The sequence below is a fragment of the Cupressus sempervirens genome, chromosome 8, assembly GCF_028749045.1.
Source record: "Cupressus sempervirens isolate cs-2001-9-10 chromosome 8, ASM2874904v1, whole genome shotgun sequence".
NCBI lineage: Eukaryota > Viridiplantae > Streptophyta > Pinopsida > Cupressales > Cupressaceae > Cupressus > Cupressus sempervirens.
In genome coordinates, this window is record NC_143125.1 from 488,745,861 (window position 1) to 488,773,073 (window position 27,213).

Sequence of the window (27,213 nt, forward strand, 5' to 3'; positions counted from 1 at the left end):
TTATTTAAATTGTAATATGATATTTTATATCCACAAAGATGTTTGACATTTAAATACTTGTTGATTTAAATAAGTATATTAGTGTATCGTCTTAAAATGGAAGCACTTCCATGTTAAGAGCATTTAGCCCTCTGATTAAGTGGTCTTGTGTCATGTCAAGTGCCTTGAATGGGTCTTTGCATGGATCTGGATGTTTTTCCCCTATCCTACTTCTCTTTCTCTATTTCTAGCCTATTTTTGATAAACTACTTTATGAAACTGAGGACTTTGGCCTCTAGGTCAAGGACAACCTTTTGGGTCAAGGTAGACCTCAACCTTGACCTTAGTCAATGATGACCTTGAATCTGACCTAGGGTAGGGTTGACTTCATCCCTTACCCTAGGTCCCATTTTCAATTTCTAGGAGTTTTGGGATCTCGGGCTTCAAAAAGTTTATTTTCCCTCTTTCGAGTTGGTTGTTTTGGATTTTAGAATGCTAAACTCCTAAATTAAATTTAATCTAGGTCTATTTATAGAGGTTAAGGTTAAATAGGATTTAATGCTCCCATGTTGACCTTCTCTAGGAGTTAGTGCCCTAGATCTCTATATAAGGGAGCCTTATTCCCTCATTTTGACATCTATATTTTCATGAGTGCATCCACTATCTATAATCTATCTACTCTCAAGGATCTATCACACATGAATGACTACTATCTATAAGAAACTGCCTACTTTACAAGTGAACAAGCATTCTATCTTTCAAGCATTTAAGTTCTCCATTGAAGATCAAGGATTGAACCATTCAAGCCTTTGAAGGGATTTGGTTCAAGCATTCAAGATTCATCATTTAAAACCCTATATGTAACCATCATGGTGGTGTGATCTTCCTTCAAGATCCCTTGTTCATCTTCAAGATCTCTTCATACTTCTTTCAAGGTGGATTCTAAGCATATAATCATAGAGGTTTTGATTTACATTTGTTAATGTTATGTTCAAGCTTTCATATCAATGTACTTGTTTACATTTCAAATACAATTGCATATCTATTGAGTATCAAAGATTTATTGTTAGATTTAATTCTACTACTTACTAGCATTCTCTATTTCAATTCCATTATTAAAGTTGATTCCAAACCAGGGTTTGATTGAGGCAAACCCCTCATCCAAAAAACAAAACCATTTTTCTTGTAGACATAGGTGTGGAACAATGAATTGGAGAGCTGATCTAGATACCCTTTTTGTTGAACTTGAAAGATCTGTGAACATAAATTTTGTTGGAGTAGTGTAGGTCAATGTTGACTTTTTGGGGTACAATTTTTCCCCAAGGTAAGATTGTACCCCACCAATAGGGTCAAGGTCAACCTCCCTTCAAAAAGATAAAATATTTCTAGGTTTTCTCCATCTTGACATTTCCAATCCAAAACAGGTTGCAAAATTCCTGAAACTGTACATAGACATTAGAAATCAACATTTTTCTAGATTCAAGGTTTGCATTTGTCTTTTATCTATTTCAAGATTTAAGCACATACTCCCCTCAAAATAGAAAGAAGACCAATTGAACTTCTTTTCACCCTTTTCTTCATCACTTGATCCATTTTTGCATTGAACACTTTCTTGTGCTTAATCAATTTGGATCATTACTTTTGGAAATTAGGGTTAAGAAAAGGTTTATATTTTTTTCTATTCATTTTGGTGAACCCAACATGAACCCCCTCTCTTTTGTGTAATTATATGTCTTATTGTGTTAGATTTCCTTTCATATTATATTGCATGTTCACCTTCACTATTTATTTTGGTGAACCCGATATGCTTACCTGCTCTCTTTTGTGGAATTAGATGCCCTATTGTATTTTGTGGTGTTATATTTCATTTCATATTTGTTAGATCTTTTCTTACATTAAGATTAGATTTATCTTATGCTCTTGCATTTTAAATTCAAAAATACAAAAACATCTATGTATATTCCATAAAATACAAAAAAAAATTCTTGCATTTCATTTATTATGAATATTATGAAGATTCTTTGGTGTGTGGTTATGTTTCTTGTTACCCTTCTTTTAGCATCTCTTTACAGTAATTATGATGTTTATGAGAGTATCATTAATTTTATTTTTTTCATGATCTTTTATTTTATTCTTGCTTGTGCTTTTGTGAATTTAATTGATACTAGTCTTTCTACATTTAAAATTTTCATTAAAGATTCATGTGGTAGACTTATTGTTCTTTTGGATTATTTGAAGGATTTGGTAGATGACACACCATCTCCTAATCTTCTTAATCTGAATCCTATTATTATTAATCTAATGTCTAATTCTCCATCTATTAATCCTCATTCTTCTTATGATGGTATTCAAGCTATAGTTCAGGATATAGATGTGCAAGACTTCTTTAATTTACCTTCTCCTTTGATTCATGGTGATATTAAGGGAAAGAATAAAGGCACTTCTTCCAAACATATTATTCCACCTTATACAAACTTTTCTCATGAGCATGATAAACAATCATCTCCTATAGAATATTTACATGATATGTACACTATAGGATATACAATAATCAATAAACAAGGTTATAAAGGTTTAGGGCTTGGAGTTAATGAGCATGGAATTAAGTATCCAATTCATATACCCTCTAAATTAGATTTGCATGGTGTTGGTTGTTTGAAATATCAAGTTAAGGAAAGTGATGTTAATCATCATCCTCCTCTTCATAAACTTCTTCCTACACCTACTTTAGATAATTTTGATATTCATCAAGAGTTGGCTAAACAAGTATATGTTCAATTAATGAATTCCAAAAAAGAAATCTTTAAACCTATGTCGAAAAATTATTTATCCAAGTACAAATTTCCTTTTCATTATTGTAATACATACGTGTTGATTTTAGACATTTTAAATTGTATGTTCATGAATGAGCTTCTTTAGGAATTATATCTCATTCTCATACAATTTTACAATTCCTTCATAATTTTGATATAGGGAATTCTCCTCCTATTGATATAATATAGATCTCTTCTCCTCTTGTCTCTAGACTAGGAAGCAAGAGGTGTATTTTCATCCAGTCTCCTAGGATCCATTAGGTCTTTTATTGGGCTTAATTGGTCTTCTTTCTTCATATTTTTCTATGATTTTTTATTATGCTCTATTCAAGATATCTTTTCTATGACATTTTTTTGTAAAGGTATCCCTTGTCTTTCTCCCTGAGGGGCAAGGTTCTTCCTTTTTATTTTTCTTTTTTCTTTGTCTAGGGAACTACTTTCCTTAACTTAGTGGTATTCATCTATATTGTAATATTATTTCTTCATACTTTTAGATGTTTTTACGATGGATAACCTTTTTATACAAGAGGTTATTGTCTTAGGTCATCACCTCTTCTCTAAGTTTCAAATTATGATTCCTTATAGACTCTTACCTCTGCTTTGGTGTTAGAGTTGCTTTCCTTGTTCCAAAGATTCCTTTTTCCTCTTCCTTGGAGGGGGCTTGATGATTGAATCTTTGTTCCTGTTTGATTTGAAAGATGATATTTTATCTAATAGAACTCCTCATGGTGGGGGTCTTGTTGATAAGATCTATTTTCTTTGAGGATCCTTTTTCCATAAGTGACATATCCTTTTCATGATTATCTATGTTCTTGGATGTAGGGATCAATATTCCTCATCAAGAATATAGTATACATTATTATTAAACAGGCCATCTCCTTGCCTTTTGAAGTAGGCATCCTCTTGCTTTTCCTTATCATGTCTAGTAGATAGCCATGATAAGGAGGGGGCATATATAGGGTCTCCCTTGTACTATAGTTTTTAAAATTTATATGCTAAATCTTGGAAGGTAACACACATAAGTTGATAAATCCTAAAGAGACATGCATTGCTAAATCTTGGAAGGTAATGCATACAAGTTTCTAAATCCTGAAGAGATACACATTTTTCAAATTTTCAATATGCTAAATCTTTTGAAGGTAACACACATAATTTGCTAAATCCTAAGAAGACACATTTCATATTCATAGTGATACAAGGAGGTGGATCTATGAATATTCCAAAAGTTGTTGGAAGATGCATTTACAATTCCAAGCATAATTTATGGGTGAACTATCAAGTTTGACCACATGTTTGGCTCTCCCTCTCTTTTGGTGATTCATGGTAAGGTGGGCATCTTATTAGGCGAAGAAATCACTTTTTCCTTTCTTTATTTTTTTTTTTCATGTTAGTAGGACTAGATCGTGAAGCTATGTTATTTATAGTATTGCTCTTGTCTTTCTTATGTAATCACTTATGTTTTTATGATAGTTTTCTAGATATGATATTAGTGTGAGAAATATTTCTTAGAAAGGTTTCTTATGCTAGTTGATTTGGGTTTGTTTGTACTAACCCTTTTATGTTGTTGTTTTTGTTTTCTTTTTGCACTCTCATGTGTGTAAGTTGAGTTAGAATCCTTAGCTTGGGGGCTTATGTCCTTACTTAAGTTTTATTTTATATCTCATTATGAATCCACTTGGATCTCTTCTTTCTTCTCTTCCTTTAAAAAGAGTTTGCATCAAGTTCATACTCTTGCTAAAGTGGGGGCTTAATGTATCATCTTAAAATGGAAGCACTTCCATGTTAAGAGAATTTAGCCCTCTGAGTAAGTGGTCTGAGGTCATTTCAAGCACCTTGAATGGGTCTTTTCACAAATCTGCATGATTTCCCCTCTCTCTCTCTCTCTCTCTCTCTCTCTCTCTCTCTCTCTCTCTCTCTCTCTCTCTCTCTCTCTATTTCCAACCTATTTCTAATAAACTACTTTGTGAAACTAAGGACTTTGGCCTCTAGTTCAAGGACAACCTTCTGGTTAGCATCAACTTTGAATCTAACCTAGGTTAGGGAAGACCTCAACCCTAACCTAGGGCAAGGTCAAACTCGTCCCTGGCCCTAGGTCCCATTTTCAATTTTTGGGAATTTCAAGATCTTGGGCTTTGGAAAGTTTCTTTTCCTGCTATTGAGTTGGTTTTTTTAGGTTTCAAAATGGTAGACTCTTAAATTAAATTTAATCTAGGTCTATTCATAGGGGTTAAGGTTAAATGGGATTTAATGTTCCCATGTTAGCTTTCTCTAGGAGTTAGTGCCCTAGATCTCTATATAAGGGAGCCTTCTTCCCTCATTTTTACATACATATTTTCATGAGCACATCCACTATCTACAATATATCTATTATCAAGGATCTATCACACATGAATGAATACTATCTATAAGAAACTACCTACTTTCCAAGTGAGAAAGCATTCTATCATTCAAGAATTTAATTTCTCCCTTGAAGATCAAGGCTTGAAGCATTCAAGACTTTGAAGGGATTTAGTTCAAGCTTTCAAGATTCATCATTCAAAACCCTAGATGTAGCCATCATGGTGGTGTGATCTTCCTTCAAGATCCTTTTTTCATCTTCAAGATCTATTCATACTTCTTTCAAGGTGGATTCTAAGCATACAATCATGGAGGTTTTGGTTTACATTTGTTAATGTTATGCTCAAATTTTCATATCAATATACTTGTTTACATTTCAAATCTATTGAGTATCATAGATTCATTGTTAGATTTACTTCTACTACTTTCTAGCATTCTCTATTTCAATTCCATTATTAAGGTTGATTCCAAATTGGGGTTTGACTGAAGCAAACCCCTCATGTAAAGAACAAAACCATTTTCTTGCAGATACAAGTTGGAATAGCAAATTGGAGAGTAGATTTGGATACCATTTTCATTGAACTTGCAAGATCTATGAACAAAATTTCATCAAAGAAGTGCAGGTCAAGGTCGGCTTTACAGGGTACAATTGTTCCCTAGGGTAAGATTGTGCCCCGCCAACAGGGTCAAGGTTGACCTCCCTTCAAAAAGATAAAATATTTCTGGGTTTTCTCTGTCTCAACATTTTGAATCTACAATTGGTTGCATAATTCCCCAAACTATACATAGACATCAAAAATCAACACTTTTCCAGATTCAAGGTTTGTATTTGTCTTTTATCTATTTCAAGATTTAAGCACATACTCCCCTCAAAATAGAAACAAGACCAATTGAACTTCTTTTCACCCTTTTCTCCATCACTTGATCCATTTTTGCATTGAACACTTTCTTGTGCTTAATTAATTTGGATCATTCCTTTTGGAAATTAGGGTTGAGAAGAGGTTTCCATTTTCTTCCTATTCAATTAGCGTAACAACTTATACTAGCATAAAAATTTATATTAGGTGTGTGTGTGTGTGTGTGTGTGTACTTTATTGGTCAACACATCTTTATAAATCAGACTAAATAAGAGATATTGATGAAATTAAATGATATGGCTAAAAATTATGTGTTTTCTTATATTCTATTTATAGCCTTGTGATGTTTATTTTTGTGATGGTTTTCTTTGTGGGTCGTTTACTTGGCCAAGTTAGGATGTGCACTAGAGGCATTTTTGAGATTTTTTTTTATGATTATTTGACTTGATGTCATGATGTACTTTATGATTTGAATTGAAATTTATGTTTTATGAGCTTTATGCTACTGAGCATTTATGAGAGGTTGGGTTTTGCGAACCAATGTTATTTTTTGGTTTCCTGTTAAGGAACCAAATTTGATCAATATTACTTTTGTAGTATGGGACACAATTGTGGTTTGTGATTTTTGCGAATCTAGTTTATGTGCATGTCTATGGGAGTGGCTTGCAATGGGGGTCAGGGCCCAAAGAGGCTACCAAGGTAACTCATTGTAAGTTGTGTAATATGTGATAAAATAGTAATTAAAATATTTGGAATACATTAAAAATATAAGTTAGAGATTTTTCCTTGATTGCTTGTATAAGCTAAGAGTGGGAATGGGATGATACCTAGTAAGAGGTATGACTCTATTCCTCATCTTCATGAGAGAGTATTCTAGTTCCACATGTGTCATGTTGAGGGTTCGAGGTCCAAAGTGACCAATCTAAGGTAACTCAACACTTGAGGGTCCAAGGTCTAGTTAGAGACTAGTCCAGGGTAAATCAAGTAGTTTGACCATGTGATGACACTTCCTAGTATATATCCTAAGTCTTCTTCATGGTTTTTTTTATATTTACCTCTAGTGGTGTGCGTGTTAGATATATTTCTTTTGATGGTGTATTTATTGTGATTTGCTACTTATTGATTGGATGTCATTTATTGTTGGCAGTTGACTTTTATTGATGAGTGTTAGCTATTTATTGGTAGTGTACTTATTGTTGGATATTCTTATTGATTGTGGTTTACTTTCATTGAAGACAACTGGTAATCTATTGGTTTTTGTACTTTTGACATGCAAATTTTGACATGAAGTGGATAACTTTTATTGATATTATCTCTTGATTTTTGATACTTGATTTATACTTGGTACTTGTATGTTGACTTGGTATGTGGTGATGGTGTTGGATTGAGTTCCTTTTTTATTTGGATTATCTTCCCTTCTTCAGTAGTTTGTGTTACCCTTGAGGTAGATTTGGCTATCAAGATTCCTTACCTAGGATTGTTTTATGATTTGATTATATGTGTGTGGATTGTACACTATCTCTCATGCATAGTGCAAGTGGGAGCCTGATTAGGTGACCACACAGTTAGGAGGTAGTGTCTTCTTAACATTTGGGTCCCCCTCAGTTTGGAAAATTTTGGATGTTCATGGATGTAGTTGTACCATTATCATTCTTATTCTTATCTTAGAAACTTCTATTCAGTTGATGTATATGTGTTATCATGTATCTTGTATTTTTATGTGCTTGTATCGATGCTTACATACCCTGCAACATGTGCAGTGGATGTTATTCATTAGATGTATTTTATTGCATTAGTTTATTTTATATAAATTTTTCGTATGAGATGATGTATCTATTATTTCTTTATGATCATGAAATATTATACTTGAGACTTAAACTAATTAATATAAACTTATTAAACATAAATCAAAGTGAAGGAACCCTTAAGGAATGTAAAATTATATGTGTAATTGCTTATGTGTACATGATGTGTATGTGTATATTACTTCCACATTGTTATCTTGTGTTGTTTAAAATTAAAAAATTAAAAATAGTTCAGTAAACATTGAATCATGATAGGTTATTTCTCTTGGGTTCCTAGCAGGGCGTTATAAACTATTTGATTTTTCCTTTATTACATTAGTCTCAATGTTTTTTTCTTTCCTTATAGCTTCCTCTAAACTTTGAGGCTCAAATTGTTTTACATCGATTTTAATAGGATCTTTAAGTCCTATAAATATATGGGTGAGTTGGCCCTAGGATAAATTTGGAACCATTACAGATAAGTCTTGAAACTAATTAGCAAACTCTTTTACTAACCCTATTTGTTTGAGGTTAGTTAGCTCTTGGCAGTATCACTCAGGATCTTTTTTATCAAACCTACTCATCATTTTTTGAGTGAATTCATTATAGGTAGTAATCTTTTTTTATCCCAAAGGAATTTTGACCACAATGCCATCATTTGTGGGTTGAACCCCTTAAATGAAGTATGAAAAATTTAATGGCTCATGCTTATGTCATAGGAGTGTATGATAAATATGTACCTAAATTTTGCACCCATGATTGAGTAGTTTCCTTTCCTAACACATTATAATATTGGTATGTTTAATTACTTTATTTACTTTTTCCTAAAGGTTTTCATCTACATAAATTTTCTTTCTATTTTCCATTGTTTTTGTTTCATAGTATTGTTTACAAGGTATAAGCTGTCGAGTATTTGGATCCAAGTTCGCATACATTTGTGAAATTTCTTCCACACTATTATTAGTTGTTCCTTCTTATGTAGTAGGCTCTCTCCTTGTAATAAAAGAAGGAAGTTTATCTTGTGGAACTAAACTTTGTGATGAGGGCTCATTTTCCTCATGATTAGAATGAAAATCTCCCTATCGATTAAGTCTTTCATTCTGATTGTTGTCATTGCTTAATTTTTGTATGGCTTTGAGTAGCATTTTACTGGAGATTTCAATTCTTTTAAATCTCTAATTAGTTTTTTTCATAAAATTTCTCAATTATTGGGCTAGTTTTCTTTCCATTGATCTTAGATGTGCTGATGTTTGACTACTAAATTACATAAGATGGTAGGATTATGGTAAGATTATGCTCTAATACCACTAGAATATCCCCACTACTTAGGAAAACTTTACCTATAGAAATTATAAATAGAAATATACTATTAAATTCAATTCTAGTGATTTATATCTTCAAATGCCATTATTTCTACACTTCCTTAAAGGATTTCTTCAATCAGGCTTCTAACCCTTTGTGATGATCCTTTGTGTCCTAAAGAATGGTCCTCAATTATTTGGCCTTCATTCTCGAAACTACCTTTCAATTCAAGCTCCATAGCCCTCTATAAAGACCCCCTATGTTTTGTTGAATGATCCTTGATTAGTTAGCCATCATCTTTGAAGATCATTCCTAAAAGGTCTACAAGGTTTTCTTAACAAATCCACTACACTTTCTTAAAGTATATGCATATTCTATTACATATAATGCAATGTTATTCTCTACATTTAGAATAATATTCATTTTTTATTACACCTATTTATCTTGCCATAAATCCTAGTTTTGATCCCTTAAAGAATTATTATCTAAATATATTATGGATCGTTTAAAGTAAATACTATTACAAATATAACTACCCTTAAAGAATAATATAACCATTATGTATACATATGAACAAGATATTACTATAGATACATAACCTCCTACTTATCAACCTTATACCTACTTACCTTGTGTGATGATGACGTGGGCCCTGATGTTATTGTCTTGTCTGCTTTGTAAGGAGTGTTCTCACTTATGTGGTTGTTACCCCTTTTTATACCTTCCTTGTACCTTGGTGGGTCCATAGAACATGTAGAGTATGATAGTTGGATGTCTTGGATCCATGTTGGGTAGTCGAGTTTGATTGCTTGTGATGCATGATCGATACATTACCCATTTTTGTGAGTCCTTGGTAGTCAACAGTCCACTTATCTCCTTTGATGTTTAGTCTACTTCCTCCTTCTTGATGGTGACATGGATTACATGTTTGTAATTGTCAATTCACCCTTGTGTGGGAAATAAAGTGTTCGATTGTGTTTTTCTACCTGTATTTATATCCTTGCACTTATACGTGTCATGTTGAGTGGCTTGTGCCCCTTTGAATTATCGAGTCACGACGTATGGTGTACAAGTCCTATGTTAGGGATTATTTTATTATGTCTTTTCTACATTTTGATTTATTAATATTCAATATTTATTTATCATTTGAGACAAAATACATATTTCTTAAAATTTTGATTTATTATATTTAAATTATTAATGTTAACATTACTATTTATTATACATTACTATTTATTATTGATGCTATTTATATTGAGCAACATTATTATTTCACATTAAACATAAGTAATATTACATTATGTTATGAAGTATTTATCATTATATAAATAATATATATAATATTCATGTTTTGATTAAAATTAATTTGGTTTCATGGCACATCTTTTCTTCACCCTTATGTCATCCATCTTGATCGCTTCAATCTTTGTAAAACCAGAGGACTCCAAACCTCCAAAAAACCTTGTTCATCTACCTTCATTGCCAATATCTTATGTCCACAAGTTTTGGTTGACCCCTTAAAATACCTTCAAAATCCAAACTTGTATTTACTAGTTTTCTATTAAAAAAACATGTAACAAAAACCACCATTCTGTCTACATCTTTGTAGCCAAAATCTTATTACATAGAAAAAATAAAGCATATATCATAAACAAAAATGAGGTCACACACATCATAAATTTAGTTGTTTGGGAAAATAACTCACACCACCATTCTTCAATGACATGGGATACCAGATTGATGCCTCCACTAAGGTGCAATTGGAAACCCCATCACCTGCACCCATTATTCACTTGAAACAAATGAATCTCTTCCTTCAACTATGCACATTCTATCGTAATTTTATTTGTATACCTAGCCCTTTGATAAATTCTCTTCAGTCACCACAAAAATGAGTAGTGATCAACATCATTCCCTTCCACCTCATTCTCAAAACACTCACTATAATTGAGCCAATAACTTGGAAAGGCCCATTCCAACAATGAATTTAGACCCAAAATTAGGTCCTTTGGAAGTAAAGCCTCCACTACCCATTTCACCATCGATGTTTCTACATTCATCTCTAACTTTGACACCATTATCATGGCTACAATATATTCTTGAGCTTTCTAGTGATTGGCTGATTCTTGGAATAGATTCCCTAGCATTCACTGCACCACCCACATAACATTATTCATTGGGCATAACAACAATAACTTCAATCACTTCTCTGGCACTATCCCAATGAATGCTTTCTACTACCTCCACATTTTGAAGGTAAAATTAAACTCCATAGTTGCCTTTCACTAAACCAGACACACCACCAATTATTTTGGAAATAACTTAACTACCACTCCTTTTTAAAGATAATTGTCATCAAATTTTTGATAGGCTTTACACTATCATAATCATTACATTCTCTATAATGGTATATCATTTCCAACCAATAAAGCCTCCCTATAATAAACCATTATTTCACTTTTGTCAAGTCTTCCATCAAAAAATATCTCCCATGCACAACCATTAATCATTACCCTTTTCACCTACTAATATTATTTAGAAGAAGCCAAATAAAAAGTAAATTTCTTCAAAGAGAAAATCTGCCCAACAATGACAAAATTCAAACTGCATCCTACCAATCTCTTGGAAACTAGAAGCCCATTTTAACAAAACATATGCCTCCACATTATCTTCTCTACAAACATTACTCACTTTTGTAATCTTCAAAAATTTACAATGCATCTCTAATGACCTTGATATAATTATCCAAGTGCCAAACATTTATCCTATTCAATCAAATAGCTTCTACCACCATTAAAGAGTCACCTTCTAAATGAAGCTTTGGAACCCCTAAATGAAGCCAAGAAAGTTCCCTTAATCTATGCAATATATTATTTTTCCCTTCCATCAATTCGAGCCCTCTAAAGGCTAAAATCTCCCCTAATTTTTTTTCTCAAAATAACCCCAACCCTCAATGGATCAAGGATCCTCTTTGTGCAACACCATCAAAATTTATTTTAATTCGTCCATCTTTTGGTGTCAATCATGTAATTTTTCTTCTATTACCACCAATATGTTTATCCTACTTTCCACTCCTAGGTTTCATTATCCTAATGCCAGGACATAGCTTCTAAATTTCACCATCTTCTTTTGTGAATTTCAATTTCCTAAATCCCTTCCTAAATGAAACTGCACTCACCTCCTCAATCTCCAAAGAAATATTTCAATGGACTCAACCTTATCCTATAAAATTCATTTATTTATTTCTTTCCAAATCTCCAAATTCACAATTGAAGGAATAAGCATCCATACACTATATATCAAAGAGCATTTTTTAGCTTGAGGCCAACTAACAAAGAAATCCTTCAAATTTAGCATCCATTCGCCCTGCTTATCCAATTTACCTTGTACTATATACCAACAAGTTGATGCCTCTGAATAGTTCAAAAGTAAAATATATGTAGTCTCATCATGCTAATAGCACATCACACATTTATTTAGACCATAAAAAACTAATATGTTTTGTACTTTCACCAGTAAGAATCCTTCCTTGCACCACTAGCCAAGAAAAGGCACCAACCTTAGGGAGGCAATCCTTATACCATCATATATCCCTTGCCTTTAAATTTTCTAGCCTACCTCTAAAGATCTGATGATAACCCATCTTGACTACACACTCCCCTAAAGAAGACACACACCAAAACACCTTATCCTCTCTTTCAATTAGGAACACTTCCCTTATCTTTAAAATGTTGTTAAAAAGAGCCTATTGTTGCTCTCAAAACCAATCAATTGTTCAATCCTTCCATCTCCATTCCCTACCTAGATGACCTTGATTATCAACCATATAGTCCTTCACCCTAACTCCCCATATTTCACACAAAATCCCTTTAAGATCTTCATCTAGCTTTGTTGACATTAAGATCAATTTTTCTATTAGTGACTCAACACTTAGTCAAATGGTTACATTACTATCGAGATCTATAGTTACCACTAAGCTTATCATTCATCCAATAGTGTTAACCAAGTGTCTCAGTTGCTACCTAAACAAATAGTTCGTAGTTCATGTCGAGATACACAACATCTACTAAGAATCAAAATAGTTTCAGTATAGCCCAAGCATAGAAGTGTCTACCAAGTTATCCAGTGGATGCAATGAAGAATTTGGTGTTAACCGAGTTCTATACTATCAACCAAGCTCTACAGTGCCTACCAAACTCACAATATTAACTCAATGAATCTAGTTTTGACTGGGTCATGCAGTGTCAATCAAGTGATTCAGTAGCTATCACATTTCTCAGTGTCCACCGAGTCACATGGTGTTGATTGAGTTCGAGCTACTCAAGAGTGATCAGTATGGACTAAGCTTCAGCTTCAACTAAGTGTCATAGTTTTTTGAGCATTGAAAGTGTTTGTCGAGTATCAGAACATCACCAATTTTGTCTTCAAAACTTGAGTTACAACAATTTGGTTGACTTTGTGAATTATGATAAATTTGGTAATGTAGCCAACTCTAAAAGGTAATGAATTGGATTGGTATATATGTAATGCATGGTATCATATCTAAATAAGTATGTGAAGAAGAATAAGGAGTGTATGAATGTGAATTGAAGAAGGCTAAAAGTAGTATAAGGGACAATAGAGATTAATCTATCATAGCCAAGTGATCATTGTAATGCAAGGAATCTCATTTAGCAAATTAATGTTGCAAATCAGAGATCGGACACTAATTCATCCTAATGGGTGCATTAGTCAAATTGTTTAACAAGGTAGACTTAATAGTCTTTTGCTAAATATCCTAATAGAGTGCTTACTTCATTGTATGTTTGTAAATCATTTAACAAGGTGGACCTAATAGTACTTATTGCTCCTATCATGGTAGATCACCAGAATTGGTCAATCGTAAGCCTCAAAAGGCTAACTTTATACTATAGTACTAAAGCTTCTGGGTATCATCCCCACCCCAATTTTACTTTCTAATTGGAAAGTTTCTAGGTCACCATATCTTGTGTCAAAGTGTTATGAATGTTTTATTTCTTTCATTCTTTCATGCATGCAATTAGATCAAAATAATATATGAAGGATTAATTAGTGAAGTAAGTTAAAGTTTTATTAGTTGCCGATTCACCCCTCCCTCTCAGTAACCTAGCCTACCTTATATTTCCAACAATTGGTATCAGAGCTTTGGTTCTCACATCAGAAGTTTGACAACTTGAGATAAGATTAGAGGCAATATAATGGAGGTATACTGGCTAGATAAGGATATTGAGAATGAAAAGTTGGATCTAGAATTGGCCATTGGACAACTCAAGAAAGAAAAGAAGAAACTCTCTCAATCATTGAAAAGAAGGAAAGATTTTGCAATACAAATGGATGGAAATCTCTACATTGAAAGAAGTATTAAAGAGTTATTTCGAGAAAGAAATTCAGATGAAGCTAATGCAACAATCAAAGACCTATTAAAGAAAAATTTCAATCTTTAAGAAGAAGTCAAAAAGTTGAAAAGAGAGCAAGAAATCCAATCAGTCAGATTATGTGAAGTGATGGAAGAAAAATAAAAAGCCAAAGAAGTGATACAATAAAAGGACAATGAAACTCAACAACTATCCCTTTAGCAAGCATAATTTATTGATCAACTCAATGATGCAAATCAAGAGCTTATGAATCTAAGGGAAAACAATGAAAGACTTCAAAATGATCATAGCATTGAAATGAAAACCAATCAAAGAATGATGAAAACTCAAGAAAGCATGAATCAATTAAATGAAAAAATTTAGTATAGACACAAAGTCAAAATTAGATTAGGATATATAGAAGAAGGTAAATCATCTCAATAAGGAGCTTAAAAGAACAAAAGGCCTACTTGAAATCATTGTGGTAAGTAAGGTCATACATTAAACAAATGTTTGAGCAAGGATAAAGCAAAATTCAATGGAAAGTGTTACAGTTACAACAAGCATGGACATAGATCAAGTGAACGCATAAAGAAAACTAAGTTTGAAGGAAAGTGTCACAATTGCAAGAAACAAGGACACAAATATTTAGAGTGCAAAACTAAGAAGTGGAACCCAAGAGAAAAAATTGTGAAAGCAATATTTGGATGGGATCACAACACATGGTGTAGATGTTACTACTGTGGTGAGTTTGGGCACACTGGAGAAAATTGTGTGAAACATCACATGAGGAAAAGAGATACTACAAAGAGATGTTTTATTTGTAGTAAACTTGGACATCTTGCCAAGAACTACATAAACACAAGAAGAGTTGAAGATGAAAAGAAAGCCAAAGCTGACAATATTAGAAAACAAATGAGGTAGCAATGGGTACCAAAATCTTCAGAGAATGCAAGCCAAAATCATGAAGTGGATGACACCTAAGTCAGTGAGTTGGGTGGCCCAACCATTTCAACTTAGTTCCCTATGGAGATCACTAGAATTGTGATTCAGAAGAAGTCATCTAACATCAATTCCAACTAGCAAGTAGAAAGATTCATATCAACATTCAAGATGCACAAGGATCAATGAGTGATAATAGATGTTCAAGACCTTACCAAGCACGGTCAGGTTACATATCATTTCATAATGTAGATGCCAAGTTAGTGACTTTGTCAAGTACCAAGGTCAAACTGAATGGTGGTAATGTTACCAAGTTTTGAAGTTCTCTGAGTTGGTAGTTCCTACTGAGTTAGGAGACCTTACTGAATTGAAGGTATCTTTTGAGCATTAAATACCAAACCAAGTGGAGGAAAACCTATCATCGAGTGAGTATACGTACGAAGAATTAATGGTGATTGAAAGAGGAAATTCATTAAAAGGATGAAATCGAATGCATTCTTTCATCATGAATTTTCAGAGCATAGAGTGAAGAGCGAAATTAGAGTTTCCAAGCAATTTGAGCAATTATTTTTGAAACCCTACCAGGTGATGACATCTTCAAGCAAAAAAGTGAAGAAAGGATAAGAAATGTTGGTTCATGGAGTGGATTGCAAGACTCCCGTATTCAAGCTAAGCCCAACAATTGCAGAGACATTAGACCCCACTAGAGCGCAATCAAAAATTCCAACCAAGGTAATTTTTTTCCATGATATTTGTTTGTTCTATCATTTTTCTATCCAAGAACTTGAAACCATGGAAATGAATGAAGAGTTCAATAAGTTATGTGTGGATGGCATTCTCAAACTTAAGCATAATCATTTGGAAACAAAGGGCTTAACACATATTCTACATATGCCAAAGGACTTTCAAGTCAAGTTGTAACGCCCCACCAAGGGATCCAAAAGAACTAACCTAAAGTTTCACTAAGTTTGCCAAACATTTTTTTTAAAGATAGCATATAACAACAATTATAAAATAGTGGAAGCAATAACATACATTCATACATAAGAAACCCATAAACATGTTACATTCCTTAAGGATCCCAAGAGGTTGAATCCCATTTAAATTTAATTAATAATCAATCTAATATATAACACATCCACATTAAAGATTAACTACAAGTTTACATTCATTTAAATATTATATAATTGTCCTGAATGCCACTTGGCAATAAATAAAATGCACAATCATCTACTGTACATGTCACAGGGTATGAAAGATTGAAAGAATATATATCATGAAATAGATTACATCATCTCTTTAAGATCCATGAAATTAAAATACAATACAATAAGTATAACCATCCATCGTAGTACACAAAGATAGAATGAAAGGAAATGCAGAACAAGGAACTCCAACCATGGCATCGAACTGATAGATCTCAATGGCAAAAGTAAAAAGTACTACCACCCAACCTTGTGGAAACCCAAAAGGTCCACTCCCACCATGTTGATGAGATAATCTCAAGTGCCAAACAGGAAAAAAAAGTCAAAAATCGAAATCAACATCTAAGTCAAGGAAAATCTAAAAGCAATCTAACTCAAAGGTACCAAGATAAATACATCTAAACCTAGAGGCAATAATAACATGTAGGGAATCTATAATGCTAGTACACAAGTGTCATCGCATGAGCCAACTTTGAGATTACCCAACTAGTCTTTTAATCCTCCGGCCCCCTAGTGACTCTATGCAACACTAATATCCTTTCATACTGACAAGGCATACTAATGATACATGGTTGCAACCAAACATCCTCTCTACTCCCATCCTAGTCTATACTAGCACTCGAGGCATGGACGAGGAAAGACAAAAACTCGTATTAGTTCATTTTACTCTCATTTAGTGTAGTATTTTCACTTATTAAAATAACCTATAGTAAGTTACCCATCAGCCTCTTTAGGGCCTCAGCCTCCATTGCAAGCCACTTCCCAACATAACATACATATTACCTACCCTGGGCTCATAAAAGTAAAAATCAAAGAATAATAGTTTTCACCTCAACCCTATATAAGTGATTGGAAAGCATCTAAAGACAATTCATAATAACACCTCAGTGCTTTACAAGAAATTGGAAAGCATCCAAAAATAACTAATCAAAGACTCAAAGGTTAAGTTAGATAGGTCACACCATTCACCTCAATTTCACACAAGAACACTAGAAGCAGTAACAATCAATAGATCAAAACTCCTCATAGAGCATACAAGACAAATTACCATGGTTGAGTATAAAGATCAAGATCAAACATCATCATGACATCACAAAAATAGAACTCACGAGCCTTTGGTAAACATTCTAATTTGGTCAAAGTATTAAGTCAACCCCAAACCTAACATACAAGAGAGCATTCAACAAATAGTGTAGTTTCATAGTTTTGTTTGATTTTGAAAACACATAGTTTGAGTTTATAGTAAGGTTTAAGTTTCCATTTCATTGTACCTTTTTGGTTTAATAAAGTTTACTATTTTCCCTTTACAACTCAACCCATTTCCCTTTTTTTTTTAAATCGCACAATTACCCTTAACTTATGAAAATAAGTTAAAAGATCACAATTAAATATCATAACTTAACTTTAAAATATTTATTAATTTATTTATTAAAATGATAATTATCAATCATTTAATACAATAATTACAATTTTATAAATTAAAAATCATTACATAATAACAATAATAAATAAATTTATTTTTTATTAAATAATATTTATTATTAATTAAAACTTAATTAAACTAAATTAATTAAATTAAATTTATAATTATTTTAAAAATATATTAATAAATTATTAATTATTAATTAATTAATATTTAAAAGAGCTTATTAATAAAATTATTAATAAATAATAATTAAATTTTATAAGAATTAAAGTTAAAAAATGAAATTTAAAAATAAAATACTAAGGTGTTTAAGGCTTGTCGGCCTGCCAATAATGGTTGTTTTCATAGGTAGGACTATTGTTGTGACAACAAAGTATTGCCTACAACAGTACCTTTGCTATCATGGCAGTAGGGTCTATCGTGCGCAACCATAAATGGCCTCCGACAGCTTTGCTATCGTGTAGGGCAATGGTGGGGGGTGGGGGGTTTGGTGGCCCCACTCCCAACCAAATTTAATTTAATATTTTATTTTCTTTAAATGTGTTTTATATAATAATAATAAAAATTAGTCCCCCCCAACCCCCCCCCAAAAAAAATGCTTTTTTTAATATAATTTTTTAAATAAAAATTATGAATTTAATCTAATAGAGGAAACCCATCAAACCAATCGATTTTGCATTCTAAAAATTCAATTTTTTCCCAAAACCCTTCCTGATTAAAATATCCAACTATTAAATTTATAGAATGAGGGCTTCTAATTTCTCAATTCTCATATACAGATAAATTTGATAAGAATAACCATAAAATTCACAAGGAAAGATTCATCTCAAATAAAACTCTAAAAACACATTTATCAGACATGATGAAGACATGAAATTCAAAGAATAGAAATAACTGTGCGAATAAACCACAAGATTCTACTTGAATATGGTGCTAATATGCAACCACATGAAGAACACGAGAAATCCTCTTTCTTATGAAACCCTTCTTTCCAAAAATCCCTTCTCCAAAATCCTGGTCCCCACAAAATGAGCTCTAGATCTCTGATAAAGAGTTCTCCCGTAAATTTGGGGCTCTAATTGTGCAATCACATGAGGGAACTCGTTGATCATAATTCTTTTTAATATTTTATTATTTTTTAAATATTCATGCACACTTTTTGTAATTTGAAATATCTTTATTAAATTAATTTCTCTTTCTCTCTTTAATTAATTTTCAAAGCGTTTTTGATAAAAATATTTATTAACTTAAAGTAATAATAATATTTAGCATTTATTTAAAAATGATCTCCTAAATATATTATTATTAAATAAATATTATTATGCTCTAAAATTAGAACTATAATTTTATCTTTAAATTTAATTCTTTTATTTAATTAATTTCTCAAATAATTAAATATTGAAACTATCTTAATAACTTTCCATTAAATGAAATCATTAATTTTTCTTTTAATTTGATTTAATTAACAGAAAAATTACCATAGACCCACAAGACGAACTATAAAAACCCATCATAAAATACAACATACAAGATCAGACTCAAGGGTAATAATCATGAATTTACATCATATAAAAAATTTGGAAGGGTAAACATCTTAGATACTTGCCCTACTTTTTAGGACAAATAGTTTAAGGATAGGATTCAGACTCAAGAGTTATCTCTCCTCTCTTACCATTGAGATATTGCAATAGGGTCCATTCATCCTAGAAATTCAGAGAAGTTGATACCTGATACCTACAATATGCATGCATGTACAAACACATATATTCTAAACTAAATAAGCAGTGGTAGGAAGTGGTACATCATGTAGATCCTGACTAGCAGGTGGCTACAACTCCCTTCCTTAACCACATTAGAAACGTCAAACATAAAGAAAACATACACGTACACCATACACATACAAGTATGTGGTAAGTAACCATAGAAAAAACATATAAATCATTCATCTAACTAACATCATTAAATAACTGAGAGTCACTACATGAACATATATATCATCATCAAACAATCATGAGATAACTGAAATAGCTAATTAACTAACTAACTATCTATCTATATATGTATAATATGAAACAATATCCAACAATCTAGAAAAAAATGTCACTGATCATCAAGCATAAACATAAAGCTAGCCTAAAAGAGTTCAACAATAAAATAAGAAAAGCTAACAAGGGGTAGGTACTACACAAGTGGATCAGATTTATTCTGAGCCAAGTTCATAATGGACAATTGTGGTTAGATCACCCTATCTTGATAACAAATAAAATGATACACAGAATCACTAGATTGCCCATGTTGAATAAAGCTAAGACCACTAAAACCCTAGGTCAAGCTGAACTAACAAAGTGCACTCTTGCCGAGTGGGACGAAAGAGGCATGGAGCTAAGTAGTGTGACAAACATGGACTTGAAGTTTGGGATCCATGTGATTGCTCACAAGATATACAACTCAAGCTAGTTGAGAAGCATGTCATGTGAAGCTATTGATTTGGCATACAAGGTGGTGAAAGATAACTTGTCTTTTGACCTTGCCAAGCTATTGTTGATACAATTCAACAAGAATATGGAAAGCATCAGAGTGTCAAAGAACAACCTATGTAAGTTTAGGTCTCTTTTGACATGTCTATTTTTCTTTGTTCAAAATTTTTTCCCTTCCAAAGGATCTATAGTATGGAGAAAGGATACATTCTAGTATTATACCAAATCAATGAATACATAATAGAAATGGGTGAAATTTTTAGCAATACTATCGATAATTACTTTGAGTCATTCAAAGAAAAGATGAAAAGTGGATTTAGGATACCTAGGAAGCTTGTAAAAGACTATGAGCAAGATATCTGTTTCATGGTTGACTATGACAAATTTTATATTCATATAGTCAAACCTAGAGTGACATGGTTAAGCCTCTGGAATATGAGGTTAACATTGACAACACTAAGGATATCATTGAAGCTCTATTAAATGATATGTATCCTAAATCCACTTATTTTGGAGCATATGATGAGGCTAAGGCCAGAATTGAGCTTGAGATAAAGCTACCTTAAACAATAAGAAAAGGAAGGAAGAGGATATAGAAAATAATCAAGAATTCGTAGTCATCAAGTTCTCCTCTTATGCTTATCGAGAGAAAAGGAGATGATGTAGAAGATGAAGATGAAGATGATGATGAAGAGGAAACTAAATCTAAGAAAGAAGAGGCTCCCAAAAAGAAGGGGAAGGTTATTATAACCAAACCTGCTAAGTCTTCCCCTATAGCGTTTACAAGAAGAGCAGCCAAGTCTAGGAAGAAGCTGAAGTTAGGTGAAGATGAAGTAGAAAAGATTATCTTTAAAAGATCTGCACCTACAATTCAAGAAAAATTAAAGAAGATGGAAGAAGGAGAAGGCATGACATGTTTTAAATCTCTTAAGTATGAGAGAAGTGAAGAGGAGAAAAGATTAAGGATAGCCTTATGGAAAAATTGGGCAAGTGGAAATACTCACCTTATGAGCTTTCACAGAAAAATGATGATGAATTTTTGAAAGTAGTTAAGCCTAGATGAGATAGTGTAATGAACACTGCTAAGGACATCTGTGAACAAACTTTGAGACAACTTATGTCAAGTCTCAGTGAAAAGGAGGTGAAGAAGTCCTTGAAGCATAATGAGAAGAAGCTCACTCCCAAATTCAACACATGTTTGATACTTCTTAAAGACATTGAATCTATGGTGCAGTCTACTACTATCACATGGAAGAATGTCTATGGGTTGCACAAACCCAATGAATTTGTGGTGTCTATTGATGACAAGAAAGGTGAAGATGAGGATGTAGAAGAAGAAGTAGATATAAAGAATGATGAGATAGATGATGTTGATATTGATTATGAAGAGGAAGGTTAGGAAGCCAGTGAGGAAAGTCTTCCAAAAATACAAAGTATTGAAGAAACTGATGTAGAAAAGATTGCAACATTAATTATGACTTCATTTCCTCACTCTCTGAGCAAAGCCTTAGTGTAATTAGGCTTAGAGAAGGCTTCTACCAAGTTGGTTGTGGTTACCACTGTATCACCAAGTACCCAACCAATCTCTAGATCTCTACTGCCAAGTGTTACATTGACTGAAGTACCCAACACTTCATTTGCCAAGCATCAAGTTCTTCCAACATCAAGCTTGGCTAAGAAATGAAAAGATATTCCTATTGTTAGTTCTATTTCTACAATTGTTTCAATACCAAGTGTATCCATAGCCAGTGAAATGATAGTTTAGAATCGGTCTCAACCAAGCACTGAAGTTTTAAATAAGGGGAAAGAAATTGTTTCTACCATTTCAAAGGTTAAGGGTAAAGAAGAAGAAGAAGAATTTAATATGGATGAGGACATTGTTATTCCAAATTGTGATATCTCTATCCTCACTTCTAATCAAATGGATACCCTGTGAGAACTCTTGAAGAAAAGGGCTAAGCAATAGAAGCTTAGAGAAGAGAAGAAGAATAAAAATAAAGTCCTTGAGGACATAAAGAGCATATTTGTCAATGATCTAAGTATTGAGGTTGATAGCAAACAACTTATTCTGGATCAGTTAGCTGAAATTGTCTACAAGTGTAATGAAGATTTGAATGGACAAGAAAAACTATTACAGAGAGCTGAAAATAAATTTGAAAACAAAGTGTTGGAGAAAGTTACACTAAAGATATTTGTAGATCAAGTAGAACTATCTAACATTCTTGCTACATTGGAAAAATTTGTAAACAATGTTGTTTCATTGCTTATCAAACTGAGTGACACATCTATCTTCACAAGGGAGATCAAGGATAAATTTCCCAAGATAGATGAGGATATGAAGGAAAGTGCACACTAGTTGTCACTTGATCCAAGTTATGCTTTTGCACATTACATAAAGATCAGATATCTAACAAATATTCAGGAATAATTATTGAGGGAAGAAGCCAGAATTAGGGCCACACTTGCATAAATTCAAGGCATGATTCTTCCAAACATGGATGCACTACAAAAGAACATTGCACATGCAAAGACTCTCATCCATGATAATAACTTCTCCATATCTGACCACATGATGGAACTATTAGCAAAAGTACAAATAGCCTTACATGCAAGTAAGGTATTGCAAGAGAATTGGGACAAGACTATGGTACTAATTATGAAGGTAGACTCTGATTTCTTGTCACATTTTGGTATTAACTTGTAGATATTATACATCTTTTGTGTTTCTATCAAAAATGGGGATAATACTATTGGCAAAGGGGGAGAAGTGTATATATAAGTATAGAGAAGATTATTTGTATAGAATGTTAGTGATAAAGGGGAATAAGATCACTATACTCCATATGTATGTATATAGGAGAGATATATGTATAAGGGGGTAGTATAGTAATATGTAGATACATGTACAGATAAGTATAAAATAACTTTAAAAAGGCAATTTTGAAAAATTAGAAAAAAAAAAAAACAAAGTATTTTACCGAGCTACAACAACAGGAAGTCAAAATTGGGTTCAAGACAAAATATGTTGATAAAAGAAAGTTTGTTTTGACTGGTAATTTTGAGTATTCATATTTTTTGGTTTAATAATTTTTTTTGTCACTAATGCCAAAGGAGGAGATTGTTGACATTAAGGTCAATTTGTTTATCAGCGACTCAACACTTAGTCAAATGGTTACATTTCTATTGAGATCTATAGTTGCCACTAAGTTTATTATTCATCCAGCATTGTTAACCAAGTGTCTTAGTTGCTACCAAGCTAAATAGACATTTTGCAGTTCATGTCAAGCTACATAGCATCTACTGAGCATCAGAGACAATTTCATAATAGCCCAAGCACAGCGATTTCTACCAAGATATCTGGTGGATGTGAGGAAGACTCCAGTGTTAACCAAGCTCTATAGTGTTAACCAAGCTCTACAATGCCTACTGAGCTCATAGTGTTAACTCAGTTAATCTAGTGTTGACTGAGTCATGCAGTGTCAACTGAATGATTCAACAGCTATCGAGTTTCTCAGTGTTCACCAAGTTACATAGTGTTGACCAAGTTTGAGCTACTCGAGAGTGATCAATATGGACTGAGCTTTAACTTCAACTGAGTGCTAGATTTTTCTGAGTGTTGACAATGTTTGTTGAGTATCAGAACATCACTGAGTTTGTCTTCAAAACCCAAGTTACAATAGTTGGGTTGACTTTGTGAATTATGATAAATTTGGTATTGTAGCCAACTTCTGAAGGTAATGAATTGGATTGGTATATACGTAATGCATCGTATCATATCCAAATAAGTATGTGAAGAATAATGAGTGTATGAGTGCGAATTGAAGAAGGCTACAAGTAGTATAAGGGACAACAAAGATTTATCTATCACAACAAGGTGATTATTGTAATACAAGGATTCTCATTTCACAAATCAAAGTTGCAAATTAGAGATCAACCACTGATTCATCCTAATAGGTACATCAATCAAATCCTTTAACAAGGTAGACTTAAAAGTCTTTTGATAAATCTCCTAACAGAGTGCATACTTCTTTCTATGTTTATAAATTATTTAACAAGGTGGGCCTAACAATCCTTATTGCTCCTAATAGAGCAGATCACCAGAAATGGTCAATTGTAAGCCTTAATAGGTTAACTTTATACTGATGTACTAAATCTTGTGGGTATCATCCCCACCCCTATTTTACTTTCTAATTGGAAGGTTTTTAGGTCACCATATCTTGTCAAAGTGTTATGAATGTTTTATTTCTTTCATTCTTTCTTGCATGCAATTAGATTAGAATAATATATGAAGGATTAATTGGTGAAGTAAGTTAAAGTTTTATTGGTTGTCGATTCATCCCTCCCCTCTTAATAACCTAACATACCTTATATTTCCAACAAAACCTCATCAAGGTTGAATAACCATTCCAAGAATCGTCCCAAAATTTGGCCTTCCTTCCATCCCCAACTTTATAAGAGATATTCAATCACTTATCACATGCCTACAGAATAAATGAAATTCCATATTACTGACCCACACAGAGGGTTCCTAATTATTAGAACTATTTCTATCTCATTAGGATCTAAATATTTACCTCTTAGGATTTTTACCCACAACTGCTCAGGGCTCATATACAAATTTCAAGTAGCTTTGCTCCAAGAGCCATATTCATCGAACTCCAATACCTCAACCCTGCTCTACCTTTATCTTTTGGATTACATATATGCTCCCAGGCTACCAAAGGAAGTGTATCCTCCACACAAGATCCATTTCAAAAAAAATCCTCTTCCTTTTCTCTACAGTCTTGAATACTCTTTTGGGAATATTTAGGACATCATGGAAAAAATCATAGCTAAAAACACCATTGATTTCAACATTAAGATGTACCATAAATCCAAGGTCTTTTTCATAACCCTATCCTTTCTTTCAAAATCTTCACCTAATAAAAAGGTATCATCCCCAATTTGAAGATGAACTCCGCCTTTACCCCATCTACCATCTCCACTCCCTTCCAAGAACCATTCTCCCTTTACTAAATAATCAACTTTCCCAACACCTCATCTAACATAATAAATAAAAAGAGGGAGAGAGGTTCCCTCTATCTATAATTCCTTTCTCCACTTCAAAGAACCCTTGTAGGCTCCCATTAACCAAAACATAGAAGTGAGGAGTGGTGATGTACAACTATCTATCAAATTCACCCATTGTTGATCAAAACAAAACCTTTCTAATACTTTGAAAAGAAATTCCATGTTCAGTTCATAATATGCCCTTCTAATGTCTAGTTTAACGATCACTTTTTTCAAATTATTTAAATGAATAGAGTGGATCATCTCATGAGCTATTATCACCCCTTCATAAATAGAACAACTAGGAGAGAACTACTTTGTTCAATTGAAATTGTATCATTAAAATATATCTTTATTCTATTCATAATAACCTTGGAAATGATCTTATACATAGTGTTACAATGGGCAATAGGCCTAAAATCCTAAAATTGTATGATCTCATCCTTCTTAGAGACTAGGGAAATGAAAATATTATTCAAGTATTTTAGCACAAATCATCTACTCTATGGTTCCTCTATTAGTTCCCATATCTCCTCTACAAGTAACTCTAAGGAAGCCTAGAAAACCAAATCCAAAAAGTCATATGGTCTCAGCACTTTATCTTTACTTAAACCCCATAGAGCCTTTTACACTTCCTCCATATAGAACCTCTCCATGAGCATTTGATTTTGTGCCTTGGAGATCTTTTTAGGGATGTAATTAAGCACACTTTCCCCATCCACTCCATCTAATGATTCCTTCAATCCTTTCCTTTCAAAAAAGGCCTTTGCTTCCTCATTAATTTCCTTTGCATCCTGGAGTATCCTTCCTACCTCATTTTAGCCATATTTCACTTGACTTCTATCTCCAAAATATATCTTCCCTAGCTAGCACTTCTACGCATTCCTTTCTTAGGACTTTCTCTTCCTAAAAATCCTTTCACTACATCCCATTCTTGATCACCTTATCTTTTAACTTCTTTAGATATTCTTCCAACTTTAGTTTTTGGTAAAAAATAATAATGAAAATGCTCCATATTCCACACTTTTAACTTCTCTTTTAGATACTGCAACTTCTTAAAGAGGAGAAAAGCCTTATTACCTTCTTAAAATGGATTAGAAGACCACCATGCCTTAATTAAATCATGAAACCCATCCACTCTCAGTCACATGGATTCAAAACTTGAATGAGCATTTATCAAGAGAAGAGTCCTCATGTAAGTGCAGACCTACCAAGAAATGATATGATCGATGGATTGGAAGGATATCAACCTCTCATGTCCAATGAAAACTGGCCTGATCCCTCTACAAGTAATATTTTTTCCATCTTCTCTACAATATCAACAAACCCAAATCATTTACTTGTCCATGTGAAATCACCACTTTTAAAGGGGATCTTAAACATGCCATTATCAATCACAAAACTATTAAAATCAGCCTAACTTGAGGATCTTCAAACCTTGCCACCCCTTTAATCTAAAGTATTTAGGATAGTATTAAAATACCCATCCAAGGCTACAATTTCCTCACCTAACACTTGCAAAAACCCTAAAAGAGAATGCCAAAGAGCTCTTTTCTGATGATCCTAAGTAGGTCCATAGACATTCACCACATTATACTTAGCTCCCAATTGCTTTGATCTCACCTTCAACTATTGCTAATTTTTCTCTTGCTACATCACAATGACATTAA

General features: G+C 32.9%; 1 pseudogene; it reads left to right on the forward strand.

Annotated features, from left to right (window-relative positions):
• The first annotated feature begins 6,433 nt into the window (after positions 1-6,433).
• On the forward strand, positions 6,434-6,500 carry LOC149543336 (small nucleolar RNA SNORD36; annotated as a pseudogene).
• The last annotated feature ends 20,713 nt before the right edge of the window (positions 6,501-27,213 follow it).